This window comes from Bidens hawaiensis, unplaced genomic scaffold, assembly GCF_021521415.1.
Source record: "Bidens hawaiensis isolate Kalapana, Puna unplaced genomic scaffold, B.hawaiensis_p1.1 tig00031918_1, whole genome shotgun sequence".
Taxonomy (NCBI): Eukaryota; Viridiplantae; Streptophyta; class Magnoliopsida; order Asterales; family Asteraceae; genus Bidens; species Bidens hawaiensis.
The window spans coordinates 125,624-141,544 of NW_027505229.1; positions in this window are offsets into that span (position 1 = coordinate 125,624).

Consider the following 15,921-nt stretch of genomic DNA (forward strand, 5'->3'; position numbering starts at 1 on the left):
CATCAGCGATGCCACCCCAATCAGAATCGGTAAAGGCGCGGAGTTTGAGAAGAGATCACCGGTTAAGAAATAACCCGTGATGAATGGTGCCTTTTAGGTACCGAATAACTCGTTTTAACGCTTGCCAATGAAGCTGAGTTGGTGCATGCATGTATTGAGATAACTTGTTAACAGCAAAGGAAACATCGGGTCGTGTAAAAGCAAGATATTGGAGGTAGCCAACAAGTTGGCGATATGGTGTAGGATCAATTTTCGGTGAGCCATCAACAAGTGAGAGTGTTTCGGTGGAGCTAAGAGGCGTAGCAACAGATTTAGCACCGTCCATTTTAAACTTGGTGAGCAAGTTTTGTACATGTGCATGTTGGGATAAAAAGAGGCCATTAACTGTTGAAATGACTTCTATCCCAAGAAAATGATGAAGCATGCCAAGATCTTTTATTGAAAACTTCTCTAATAAAGCTTGAATAACATGTTGCACAAAGGGATTGTTGTTGCCGGTTAAAACGATATCATCAACATAAACCAAGAAATATGAAACAACACCACTCCGATTGTAGATAAACAAGGATGGATCCGCTAAGGATTTGTGAAAACCGAGTTCTAAAAGAAACTTGGTAAGTTCCAAATACCAAGCACGGGGTGCTTGTTTGAGCCCGTAAAGCGACTTCCGAAGTCGACAAAGATAATTAGGTAGATCCGAATTAACATACCCCGGAGGTTGTGACATATAAACGTCTTCATGCAATGTGCCATACAAGAAGGCGTTATTAACATCTAGTTTCCGAATTGACCAATTTCGGGACAATGCAATAGCAAGTACGGTGCTAATAGTTAAGGGCTTAGTGACCGGACTAAATGTTTCAAAATAATCTTTACCATGTTCTTGAAGAAACCCCTTCGCAACCAAACGAGCTTTGTATTTTTCAGTTGATCGATCCGGACGACGTTTGATACGGAAAATCCACTTGCAACCGATTGCTTTGTGTTTGGACGGAGGAACAAGTTCCCATGTGGAGTTTTTAAGGAGAGCATTGAATTCATTATCCATTGCCTTACGCCACTCGGGATCTTTCATTGCTTGAGTATGGGTAGTTGGTTCAACAGTGAGAGGGATTGGATGAAGGGTGGTGTGGTTAACAAACTTAGAGTTGAAATACTTAGGATTGGGTTTGCGTTTACGTGGAGGTAGAGATGTAGGTAAAGTCTTTGAAGCGGTCATTTGAGGTGTGATATTGGATTCACTAGTAGAATGAGTGTGAACAGAAGCTGGGGACGAGGGAGAGGGTGGGTATGAGTCATGTGGGTGTATGTGTTGGGGTGTGAAACTGGGCTGAGGATGTGATTGTGGGTTCACAGATTCGGAGGAGGGAGTATAGTGGGCAGAGGTTTGGTGTGGAGTAGAGGTGCACAAATCGGTTTTTTTTTAAAACCGGTTCGGTTATTAACCGAACCGGTTTTTTTTGGTCCGGAAAAAAACCGGTTCGGTTAATAACCGGACCGGTTAATAACCGGTTTTTGTATAGACCGGTTAGGACCGGTTTAGAAACCGGTTAGAACCGGTTAATAAACCGGTTTTTTTATTAACCGGTTTTTTAATAACCGGTTTTTTTTTTTTTTTTTTTTTTTTTTTGGGGTTTAGGGTTTAGTTTGGAAGACCGAAGCCATTCTTTGCTTTCGTTGTTAGGGTTCTTTGCTTGGAAGATTAAAAACACATAACTTTCATTTATAGTTTTTATATTAAAAATACAAACATTAAATCGTTATCGCATATTCGTAACTCAAAAATACAAACATTAAAGAATGCTTAGACACGATTACATGAACAACTTGCTGTTTCTTACTCATTATTTGCCTCCATGTTTGCTGATTCTTTAACTAATTTTCTTCGCTACCCGATCCCGAGCTATTCCTTAGGTAATCGTCGTACGCGGCTTCTTCATCGGTCATTGGTTGAGTGTGTCCTTGATTGACCTCGTCTTCATACAAGCCCGCCTCATACTCCATTTCCCCCTCGAGTGAGCGTTGATGTTGTGCCCTATCTAAAGAGTCCAAGTAATCCTTGTAGCAAATCGACATCTCTACAGCTGGTGGAGTGAGTCGAGTCCTCCTAATCGATATAACCCTGCCAGAAACAGAAAAAGCAGACTCCGAAGCTACCGTGGAAGCTTGGACCGTTAGTAAATCTTTGGCCATGGCGGCGAGGATCGGAAACTCATCCTCCTTACCTCTCCACCAAGCCAGCAAATCAAGACTTCTAAATTCATCCGGAGTCATGTGTTTCACAAAGTTGGTACCACCATACCTTCCAAGTTCACTGCTTGGGGTGTTTACCTTTTGACGTTTACCGGCGTCTTCCCAAATCATGTAGTACATCCCCATTTCAAGGTCGGTTTGGGATTGGGATTGGGCAACAGCTCTTAACGAGTCATGAATTTGGGAAGACGACCCGTATTTTGTAAGGTAAACATCATACATGTTTGACAAGGTGGTGTTGAAAGCATTCTTTAAAGTTTGGCAATAATAGGGGTTTTGATCGTCGTTTAACTCTAGCTCATCACAAATTTTTTCTATTAAAGCTTCAACACCACCAACATTGATGCAAGGGTTTAACGCAGCAGCACATGTCAAAACAGCTGGTAGTTCTTGAAAATATTTTCTAAATTTTTCTTTCATTTTTACACCCATATCAAAATAAGGTGCACCCCTACAATGAAGTTCACTCAACTTTGTGCACATGACAGCAATTTTTGGTAAAGCAATGGGGCTTGTTGGATAGTAAACCCCGGATAAACTAGTTGTGCAAGATTTAAAAATTTGAAGGACCTCCGTAACGATCTCAATCAATAACCAGTTTCTAGGATCGTACGGTGCACATTTACCCCTACTTGACAAAATTTGATGAAACGCAATTAGTGATTCTTTTTGTTGGATGGCTTTCTCAAACATATCACAAGTCGAGTTCCATCTTGTTGGACAATCCCAATTTGGCCCCAACCATTGACAATTAGCTTCTACACAAAATTTTTTGTATCTTGAAAATGTTTTATTGTTGCTAAAAACATCTCGTAACATTCTTTTAAAATTGTTTCTTTGCGTTTCGATCACGTTTAACCCATCTTGCACGGCCAAGTTGATAATATGTGCAATGCATCGGCTATGAAAAAACGCTCCATCACAAATAGGTTTATACTTTAATTTTAAATGGCCAACCGCGGCCGTATTGTTGGACGCGTTATCAAACGAAATTGAAAAGATTTTATGTTCAATCTTGTATTGTCGAATGACTTTATCCAAGAGTTTAAAAATATTTCTACCCGTGTGCGGGTAATCAAACAATTGAAACGCAACGGTTCGTTTCATAATTTGCCACGACTCGGGGTCAACCCAATGAGCCGTCACACAAATGTATGAGTCGGGCGAACCATTAGGTACCGACCACACATCCGTTGTTAAGTTTACACCAGCTTGTAAGTTTGAAAAGTATGAAATTAGTTCGGATTTAGCGTTTTTCCATGCTTTAAGACAATCTCTTCTAAGGGTCGAACGACTTACGTGTTGGTAGCGTGGTTGAACATACTTTTGCATCATCTCCGTGAATTGAGGGTTGTCGAAGTGGTTGAAAGGAAGTGTTTGTTGAATCACAAAGTTTGAAAACTTTTGACGTACCGCTTCAAGGTCGTACGTAAACACCGCTCCTTGATTCGTCATCTCCGGCTGCGAACTACTTCCCGATTCGTCCTTCAAGGCCTTACAAAAGGGCCGTTGTACATGCGCTTTTAAAGTGGAGTTTGCATCTTTGCCATAAAACTTCAAACAATGTTTGCATCGAGCTTTTTGGCTACCGTTAGACATTTCGCATAGGTCGAAATGTTGCCAAACATCTTGGTTTCGTTTCGTGGGGATGACCCGAACGACCGTTTCTCCCGTGTTCGAGGCACCCATGTTGACGGATGAAGCAGCACTTTGGGAGGCCATGATAATCGACTACGAAATAAGAGCGTATGGAGTGGTAATGTGGTATAATTGAGCGTGAGATAACAAAATAATCGCGTATGAAATAAACGTTTAGAGCGTTTGGAGTTGTATAATCGAGTGTGACGTAACCAATACCCAACCTAAACTATATATAGATGTTTGTGGGGGTAAAATGGTAAAAAAAAAAAAACGGTCAAAAAAAAAACGGCTATATAGCCGTTATACAACGGTCTAAACCGGTTTTTTTCCAACGGTAAAAAACCGGTTTTTTTATAAACCGGTTAACCGGTTTATAAAAACCAGTTATTAAAAAAAACCGGTTTTTTCATTAACCGGTTTGAAAACCGGTTTTGGATCTAAAAGTTGTAACCGAAGTACAAACCGCCGGTTTGTAAACCGGTCAAACCGGTTTTTAAAAATCCGGTTTTTGTAAAAACCGGTTTCCGGTTTAAACCGGCAAACCGGTTCCCGAACCGGTTTTTTTGACCACCTCTAGTGTGGAGTGTGGTTTTGGTTATTAAAGGTATCATTTTCTGGGGAATGAGTTGTTTGGTTGTTGGGTGTAGGATGAGATTGATTGGTGGGTGGGTGGGTGGGTGGTGTTTGAATATGGGGAGTTTTGGGAATGAGGTGACGAAGTGGAGTGGTCCACTGAGATGTTTAGAAACTTTTCTATGGTGGGAATAGTAGTGGATGAGTTTGGTTGTGAATGCAATGGGAAGTTATTTTCAACAAACTCTACATGAAGTGAGTGATATAGACGTCGATTTTTCGGATCATAACATTTGTAGGCGGATTTAGATGGTGAATAACCCAAGAAAATACATCTTTCTGAGCGTGGGTGAGGTTTGGATTTTGCGTACGGGCGAAGCCACGGGTAACACAAGCAACCAAATGGTTTGAGTTTGTTATAAGTTGGGTTTTTGTGGTATAGAATGGAATACGGGCTTTTGAAGTCAAGTATTGGAGTGGGTAAACGGTTTATTAGATAGACAGCGGTTTGAAATGCATGTGTCCAAAATGAGAGTGGAAGACGAGCATAATGGAGAAGTGATAAACCGGTTTCCACAATATGAGGATGACGCTGTTCAGCAACACCGTTTTGTTCCGGGGTATGTGGTGGGGTGGTGAAGTGTGAAATACCTTGAGATTAAAGATAGGCGGTAAGACCAATATATTCTCCACCGTTGTCGGTGAAAAGAGATATTAAAGGTGTTTGAAAAAAATTTTCTACTAGCAATTTGAATTGTGGAAACAAGGTAGAGACATCGGATTTGTGTTTCATTGGGTATAGCCAAATGTACTTTGTGTGAAAGTCAACAAAAATCACATAATAGGTGAAACCATCAATAGATTTTTCTACCGGTCCCCAAACATCCGAATATATAAATTGTAATGGTTTTGTGGTAGTAAATGAGTTCATGCCAAAAGAATCCTTGTGACTTTTATTGACGGAACATGAATTACAATGAAAATTGAGTAGATTAAACTGTAAACCTAAGCATTTGGCTATTTTCTTGAGAATCCGAGTAGAAGGATGCCCGAGTTTGTGATGACAATCAAGAGGTGATGTGGTAGAGACCTCATTTATTTGAGGTAATGATGGAAGATTTGCATAGTAGACATCAAGGTAACTCTCACCCCGCAATAGACGTGCCCCCGTTCGAAGATCATTGACAAAAAAATGAGTGGGAAAAAATTCCACAGAAACATGGTTAGTTTTACACAATTTTGCAACTGATATGAGTTTATTTTTGAAATGGGGAACACACAAAACGTCTTTTAAGGAAAGTGAACCATTTGACGTATGAAGGTGTGTTTGACCAATATGAGTGATAGAGAGAGTGTTACTATTTCCAAGAACGTTCTCATCCGGGCCACCATACTCGGATATAGAGTGGAATGACGCACGATCCGGATCAACATGATGAGAAGCACCGGAGTCAAACATATAAGAGGAGGTAGTGACATTAGCAGTCGGTGAAGCCTTGCTTTGGGTCATGGAAGTTTCTGTTGTAACGTGATTTTCATGAAGAAACCGGGCGAGTTTTCGGCATTCTTTTGCTTCGTGCCCTGCAAAATTACAAAATTGACAATAGATCGGGTTACGGTTTTCACTTTTACCGTTATTGAGGTTAGAGCCACTGGACCAGCTATTGCGAGATGGCTTATTATTGAAGCTGCCATGATGGTTACGACGGTCCGTTGCAAATTTGGAACCGGACCTTGCTTGTCGTTGGGTGTAGTTAGCTGTGGCCATGAGCGGTGAAGAAACTGGGGTATGATGCAACTCCCTTTCAAAGTCAACAAGCTTCTCAAATAATTCTGGAAATGTGATGTTGGAATTAAGGAGACGAATGGATGTTGCAAAATTTTTGAAGTCATCACCTAATTGGCAGAGTATATGAACCATGAGATCTTCATCTTTCACGGGGTCTTGAACTAGTGCTAGTTCGTCTGCAATCGACTTCATGTCTCGTAAATATTCAGTGACGGTGCGGGTACCTTTTGGGTTGGATGCAAGTCTGTATTTTAGATGTATAATTCTAGACCGAGACGTGCTTGCAAAACTAGTTACCAACCGTTCCCAAGCGTCACGGGAGGTGTCGGCAGAGGCAATCATCGTTTGGATGGTGGGTGCGCAACTGCCAAGAAGAGCAGCCATAATGATTTGGTCATGGCGATACCATGTATAGTATTCTGGATTTGGTTTTGAGGCTTCGGTATCTAAAAATTTCACCGGAGCCGGTTTGGTTCCGGTTGTTATAAATTGAATCAAGAAACAATATGTTTATGAACAAGAAACAAGAATTCAATCTTCTATTAATGAAAAGAAACAAAAGGAATTACAGAAAAGAGAATCTAATACAACACTCAAGCCCTAATTAGAGATTATATCCCCAAATCTATCTCTAACGGCTAATAACAAACTAACCCCTATTATTTACACTTATAGTCCCTGTACTTTACAAGACTCTACACATCTAGTCCAAACTACTACCAGACACATGATAACTAAGAAAGTTACAACTTTAACCCCTGTAGTTTGAGCAAACTAACATATTTCAACCTTTATCTAACACCGGTGATGAAGTGAACAAGATCCATGCCGATTAGAGTTGAGTAGACGTGTTTACGCCATATCGAAAAATTGTCACCGGTGAGAGGGACGTTGAAGTGTGTGGAGGCTGTGAGTTGAACCACCGTGGTTGACGCCATGGATGGTGATTGGAGTGAATATTGATGAGATGAAAAAAAAATTACAGGTGGGATCGTAACTCGTTTGAGTGGAATGCTCTTGATACCATATAAGATCTTGAAGAGTGGAATGAAAAGTACATTATTAATTAAGAAATACATGGCTTATATAAGCCGATTACAACCTAGGATACAAAAGGAAAATGAGTAATACAAGGCTATAATTACGATGATCAGTAACAACTTTGATCTTATCTAAATATAACTTGATTCTATCTAAATATACATATGAGTTTTAAATAGAAATAATTATTTTGCATTATTAATATTATCCTTGATAGTTTGTTCAGTTTTCAACTTAACGAACAAGTTGAGCTGAGCTACTCGCGAGTTACTCTAGCTCGTCTAGCAAAAAACTCAAATCGAGCTTAAGAAAATCCATTTGTTAAATATTTTGTTTGTTCTTTTTTCAGTTTAACGAACAACAATGAGCCGGACACGAACTCAGATAAAAGTCTAGTTCTATTTACAGGTAGGTAACTCTTGGCCTAGTCAAAGAGTTAATAGTTACTGTTAACATATTTTATAACTATATAGATGGTGTAATTCTGATTATGAAAGTAGTCTAGTCCATTTGTAGATAGATAGATATAAAATTAAAAACTTAGTGCCGATTGTGACCAACCAAACGACTCCACCACCATCGGCTTCTTTATCTTTGTAAACACAAACAAAATCACATAGAGGTTTATAACGACTGACAAAAGGTTTATAATGTATGGCTTTTGTGTGGCCTTTGTAACTTGAAAAAATCCAAGGTAGGTTATATGAATAAATAGCAGAGATGGTGAAGCATTAATAATGGAGGTAAAAATAGTTTGTACAGTGTTCTTATCTTTACACCTTGTGTACAGTAAGAAAGATTACAATATAAAATATGTAACGTACAAGTAAAATAAACTAACGTACAAGTAAAATAAACTACCTTCTTCACAATTTTAAAGTGATAGCTGTAAAAAAACCTTGATAGGTGATAGGTGATAGCTGTCAATTTTTAAAGACTGACACTTGCAGTGTAGGATGCTTTTCAGATGGTCAATGATGTTTTTTTGTCATGTTTTGTTTTACTTTTTAGCTTATACTAAAAAAGGTTCTTTTTTCTGAGCTCACGTACAACGGATTCCTGTTATACTTTACTTTTACAGTGTACCACCATATCACTTTATTGTTATAAGTTAGGTACAATGTATAAAACATTTTTGTTTTTTGTTATGTTTTGTTTTACTTTAAACTTTTACTAAAAAACATTCTTCTTTCTGAGCTAAACGTATAACGGATTCCTAGTATACTTTACTTTTACGGTGTACCACCAATTTATGTTTTGGCCGGATTCTATTTTACTTTCTTACTTTTATTAGAAGTAAAAGTTTTTAACTGTAAAGTCGTTTCTATTTCAAACCTATGTACCTACACATATACAAACATACTTACATATATACAAACATACGTACCTACACACATACATATGCACCTACACAACACATCTACACATAAGAAATTGAGTGAAATTAGAGATTAATGGAGTTACACATTCACTTCTCACACTTCTCGTTGTAAAAAAACTTCTGAAATGATCCAATACCTATATATATATATATATGATTGAGATCGTGAGAGAACTATTTTGAAATTGAGAACTTTAAGAACTAATTTGAGACCACAAAAAACCCAAAAATAAAAAAAATAAAAAAATTAATATTCTTATTCATCATTCTAGTTTCATAAAAAAAACCGTTTCGTTTAGCTAAATTATACATGTATGTATAATATGTATATATGTATATACACGTTTTTATACAAATATGTACAATTTAAGGTAAATGATAATGTACGCATGTGTATATTGCGTAACTAGAGATTAAATGAAATTATACATATGTGTATAATACGATTTTTTTTATTATTTTTATGAAACCGGAATGAAATATAAGAATTTTGGTTTTTTTACTTTTAATTTTTTTTTGTTTTATAATTTTTTTAAATATTTTTTTAGTGGTCCAAAATAGTTCTCAAAGTTCTCAATTTGCAAATGGTTCTTTTAGGATCTTTACCATATATATATATACATATAGAGAGAGATAAATGATCCAATACAATAATCCCTAATCGTACATTAGGTACGCAACTCGTACCTCCATCGATTTCAAATAACACGCGGTGGCAATACTGTAATTTTCATCAAATATGATCCACTACTCCCATAGATTCCGTCCACTTTCACCATGACCGTTCAAAAATCCGTCACCATCCAATGATTTTGTCCACCGTCCACCATACACCATCTTCCTTCGTCACGACTTGTTCACATGTCATTTGATAAAATTGGCCAATTAAAATTGTTGAACTAATTGATCAAGTAAACTTTGAAATTGGTCTAAATAATCATCAATTTAAAGTTTCAATTGATCAATTTTGAGTTTTGAGTGATGAGTTTTAACTGAACGTTTAAAGTTTTAAGCCTGAACGTTTAAAGGTTTAAGGTTGAACGTTTAAAGATATTCTTTTTTTGTCATAACTTCTTAAAACGTATTAGAACGTTTAAATATGTACAGTTTTGTTTATGTTCTTTTTTTTGTTAGAACTTCTTTGAACGTATTAGAACGTTTAAAGGTCTTCAGTTTTGTTTCAGAACGTTTAAATGTAATGTTTTGAACTCTAATCAGAGCTCGATTGAGTGCATTATTTCTGCAATTCTATAATCAATTGATGAATCTGAATACTTATACACATCAATTTGATTGATTAAATCATCATTTTTAATCAATTTTGAAGATTTCTTGATGTTCAATGACGTTCGATTTTGATTTGGTTTTTGACTTTAGAGATTTCATACTTTAAGCTGTGATTAGAGTTTAGAAATTAGATTAGATTGAGTGACGAGTTCCTAATTTGGATCAGAGACCATTTGTAATCGACGAATTTTGATCGCGAACTATTGTTGGGTTATTTACGAAATTGCAATCGTGTGTTTTTTAATCTAACGCTCTGGAAGGTCACGTACATAATGTACGATAAGCCATTATTGTACATTAACCCAGTACCCATATATATATATATATATATATATATATATATATATATGTGTGTGTGTAAGTATGTTGTAAGGCTCTAGGGTGGGTCTCACTACTATAAATTAAATCTAAATCAACAGTAACCACCATCCTCTCCACGTGCTACCCATGCAAATACACTACTTGTACTTACGCAAAACATAACAAAAGACACATATCTATGAATCCACTTGTTTCATTCTTCATCACACGTGCTTTTTTATCATCTCCACGTGCTTCCCATGCAAATCCACTTTTATAGTATAAATCAACCTCCTAACTTCACCACTAGCAACCATCAAGCACCACCTAGTATTACAACAATGGCAAAACTTGCACTATTTGCACTCGCCTTCATGGCCATTGCATTTTCTGCAGTGTCTGCCTACACAACCACCATTGTCACCCGTAGCATTTCCAACCGTGGGCTCATAATGGACGGCATTTCCAACAGTTTTCCTACAAAAAAGATTTGGGTCGGTGACGGCCCGGGCAACGGAAAGATTTGGGTCGGTGACGGCCTGGACAACGGAAAGATTTGGGTCGGTGACGGCCTGGACAACGGAAAGATTTGGGTCGGTGACGGCCTGGACAACGGAAAGATTTGGGTCGGTGACGGCCTGGACAACGGAAAGATTTGGGTCGGTGACGGCCTGGACAACGGAAAGATTTGGGTCGGTGACGGCCTGGACAACGGAAAGATTTGGGTCGGTAACGGCCCGGGCAACGGAAAGATTTGGGTCGGTGACGGCCTGGACAAGAAAAATAACGTTAAGTCCATCAACGGCCTTGTGAAAAGGCAACACCGAAGAAGTTAGAAGACAAGTCCTAAAGTGTAGGAACATATTGGCTTGCTTGAAGTTATGTTTCTCTCTTTTGTGGTAATTATCTTATGATATGCAGCATGTACGTGGGCTTATGGTGATTTAGGTGCTTGGTTTAGTCTTTGTTTATTTTCGGTTTTAAGTAAGAGTGGATGAAATAAAGAGAGTAGCATGTTTAGTTGGCTATTTCATTTCAGTTTCTGTTTGTAATCATAAGTAGGATTGTATTCGAGAAAGTTATATTATCTCCCAACTACTTCTTTCTTTAGGGACGCTGTTTGGTTCATTCAGATCTGAATGAGTCAGGTCTGAATGAGCCTCTGTCCCATTCAGCAACAACAGCAAGTTTAAATGATTCAGACCCAAAAGGTGGTTGCGACGCTGCTTGTTGCCCGCTTACTTGTCACTTCATTGTAAATCGTTTGGATGTTTCTATAAAATATAAAAGGAGCCAACAAGAAAAAAAAAATTAGAGTAAACTAATATCAAGTCTTATAAAGGAGAGATCACGAAAACATCTGGTAATTGATTTTCCATGTGAAAACTGATCTGGACAAATGATAAATATGGCACAAATGGGTTCTTAACATGATCTTTCGATAACATCGTTGAATCATATTAGGCTATGTGTAGTGGAGGGACTATAAAATGTGGTTTTTTGTGCCATGTGGCGCTACGGTCAGCAAAATGTGGGGTTTTATTTTAAGGGTGTAATGATGTTGTAGCCTATATATATATATATAAATAGGGTAAGGATCCTAAGAGAACCCATTTACAAATTAAGAACTTTGAGAACCATTTTAAACCACTAAAAACACCTTTAAAAAATATTTTAAAAAAATATAAAACAAAAAATAACAAAATTTTTAAAAAGTAAACAAAACAAAATTTTTTATATTTCATTTCAGTTTCATTATAAAAAACGTTGTATTATACATATATGTATAATTTTATTTAATCTTTAGTTAAGTAATATACGTATATGTACAATATCATTTATCTAAAATTATACAAATGTGTATAAAAAAACATGTAAATGTACATATATGTATATATTATACATATGTGTATATAATTTAGCTAAACCGAGTAGTTTTTTTATTTTTTTATGAAATCGGGACGATAAAATAAGAATTTTGGCTTTTTTTACTTTTTTCATTTTTGTGTTTTTTTTTATTTTATGATTTTTTTATTATTTTTGTGTTTTTATAGTCTAAAATGGTTCTCGTAGTTTTCAATTTCAAAAATGTTCTCTCATATGTTTGATATTAAAAGTTTAGAAGATATCAAGCTTAATGTACACTCTTAAATGCTTCAGGGGTGTTTAGCCTAGCTAAAATAGCAAAGCGTATAGCTTTTTTAGTTTTTTTTTTACAATATAAGCTTAAATTGGTTTTTGGTTTAGCTTTTTTAGCTTATGCTTCTAAGCTTATATAAGCTAATTTGAAGAAGTTTACTTGAAAATGGTTTTTTAGCTTATTTTTTCATGGGCTTGCTATCCCTATAGGTGTTAAGTGTAGCATGTTGCGTGTTCTATAGCTACGATGGAAATCAGGCTTCAAATGAAAACTCATGTGGACAAGAAGATTTAGGCTTGTTATCACTTTGAAAATCCGGAGAACGAATTGAATTGATGGCTAAATTTCTCAATATGAATTTAAATGCGAACAATGGAGTTGGTTTGCTCTAGTACCGGTCCATCATTATCCAATTCATTCTAAGTGGCTTATATATGCGGAGGTGCAATTATCAACTAAAGCGAGCGTTTACCGATTGTCGTATTTTCATTGATTTACTTATTGAAGGATATTCGAACTTGGAGATTAAAATGGAAATACTTTCATCAATCGTCAACTTGTAATTGTTCTTTAAACGACGTCGTAGTTATGTATAAATAATGAGAAAACAAACACAAACAACCAAAAATATGACTAAATTAAGATAGGTAAATATGACTAAATTAAGATAGGTATGGCCAGTTGTTATTGTTTCATCTCTTATCTTGCATTGGATCTTTCTTGAAGCAATCGACTACACAATTTTTCTAACTTATAAAATTTCATTTAAAAACATTTAAGTTTTTGGATTAGTGTGAAAAAGACAGATAAATAATTTAGGATACAAGCCAAATACTAGTTGGAGAGCCCGCGCTTTGCGGAGGGGACATAACGGAAAACTACGTGAAGACAGTCAATCGGGCATGCTATAGTTGATCCATGTATGTAAAGAAGGTTGTGATACTTTATTTTCTAAAACAAATTACAAAGCTGAAATTATCTGAAGACAAATAGGATTTATGATCAAGCTTAATATGAGTTAAAATTAACAAAACACACCATCAACCTACCTCAAATCAATAAAATACATTTATAACATTACGAAAACCGCCCCGTTATCAAGCACTCCTCATACTGTATAATGTTGTTGAATCGTATTTATATCGAGCCCCTTCAGTTTCACCACCGACTCAACATGACCCTTAGGTGTAAGCACCTCCAGAAGCCTAAGCAATAAACATACATAAAAACCCGAGCAGTTATTAAATGTTTTCACATGTGAAAAGACTAAGATAAGACACATACATAAGTACCTTGCAACTTCAGCACGTCGTTTGGCCTGATCGACTATTTTAAAACAGTTCTCGGTAGCTGCTCTTCTCATTAAAAAGATTTGATGTGTCGGGTTCTCGGTCTGCTCGGCTACCATCTCTGCACCATCACTTTGAGCTTTTTGCATCGATCAATTTATTTGCAAAAGAAGGCATACAGAAAGCAGCGGTGACTGTGGATCTACAATATGCAAAAATAACCGATAAAACATCAAAAAAATTTGAAACTTTATTAACATAATCACCTCTTTGTTGTAGAACTTTGTTGCCTCCGTTGTCATTACTCCATCTATCAGGTTCTTGAAATCAACCCTGGGTTCCTTGAACACAACATGAATCCAATAAAACCATTGTGTTTATATTTCGGTATACATGTTTTTAATAATAGTAATATTGTTACTTCATGAAAATTTGAAAATATATATGGAGCACAAGATTACCTAGGGTATGTAGGAACGGTTGTCCACACGTAATTAACTGACCCTTTAAACAATTTGCAACAATATCCTCAATTATGTGCACATGAAGCCATATGCTCTCAGCCTGTGTGCACACAACACCACCGTGTAGAAGTTCTTTAGCAACCGATTCAAAAACAGCTTTTCAAAAAGTTCTTGCGCGGGAGTAATGGCCATACCAGCATATTAAATTAGTTATATAAAGTAGGTGGGCCCAAGTATGTATACCGATGGGATCAGAAGAATCGACTATAACCGCATCATAACTTCCTTTGGCGAGCAGCCTTCAAGAATGCAATTCATACAAGATTTATAAATAAATTAAGAAAACTTCTAGAAAAATATACTAAATAATAGTAACAAAAGGTTATATATTATGTATACCATCGCCTATGTAGAGTTTGACACGCGGATCATCAAACCCGACAGCTACTCCATCCAACGCAAGGACCTTCCCATGCGTTGCAGACTGAAACGAAAATCATCACATTTTATCATAAAGTGACAAAGAGAGAATATGAAAAAAACATGATAACTCAATTACCTGAAGCACCACAACTTACTGGTAATCAGATTTGCCCTCAAACAACACTTTTTCCACCTACAAAGAGTGTGCTTCTCCTGCATTATCATTATCATTACACTGTGTTCACACCATTATTCTTTATGAAGTAACAATAAAGGAAATAATAAAACAACCAGAAAATAAAAGGTGCAGCCCCCAATTTTGTTATTATTGTCCACCTTTTGACTCACTTATGAGTATCAAGTGAATACATTTAAACTTAATTTTGGGGGTTAAATTGATTTGTTTAAGTTTAACAAAATAAAACCCTATCAAGAATCAATCCATTGAGTTAAATTAACCACCTTGACGTCTAACATCTTTAAATGATCTATAAAATCAAAGGGGTACTCACTATAATCCAAAATTAACATTAGATTCATAAAGCTTAACAAAAATAAAAAATATTATAATCAAATTTGAACAAAACCAACGAGGCCACATTGGGCTAATTTCTGAAAACCATCCAGAAATTACCGACGACATATGACCACTGTTGGTGGCGCAGTTCTTCACCCGGCCTCTTCACGGAGGTGGTGATGGCGATTAGTTAAGCCATTTGTCTCTATTTTTGTAATAGTGTGCCGTAAATCTCTTATCCAGTAGATGGTCATTGATTTTTAGTCAATTATTAGTATTGAATGACTTGTATTTAAAAATTACAAACACAAAAATGTTTAAATGATCTTTAAACACATTAATGCTTTGTAATGGTTTTAATACCCAGTGATTTTATTACATATTAACAGTAAAAAACCACTATTATGATCATTACTGTTAATATGTAATTAAACTTGAGATAAGCAAAACCACTATTACGACCATTACACTTAATATGAAAGTTAAGTAAAAGGTGGTCCCAAAAATGGTTGAACGGTCTATAAACACAAAAATACATACTTTCTGTAAAAACAGTAAAGTTTTTTTTAGTTGGTTCTACTCTTCCGTACTCCTCTTCATTTATCATTTTTAGCTAATACAACTTGAACCATGGTTGAATGTGCAAAGTCTCTAAAGGTCATATATGCCCATGATTCCATTTCAATTTTGGGTGACCATGATTGTAAACCTCATAATGGGATCTACTTAAATAATGCTTAATAAGGATAAATGCATATTACACAAACTTTAGAGATAACGGTCAAAACTATATGCACCAAAATAAGCCCTTTAGCAATCAAAA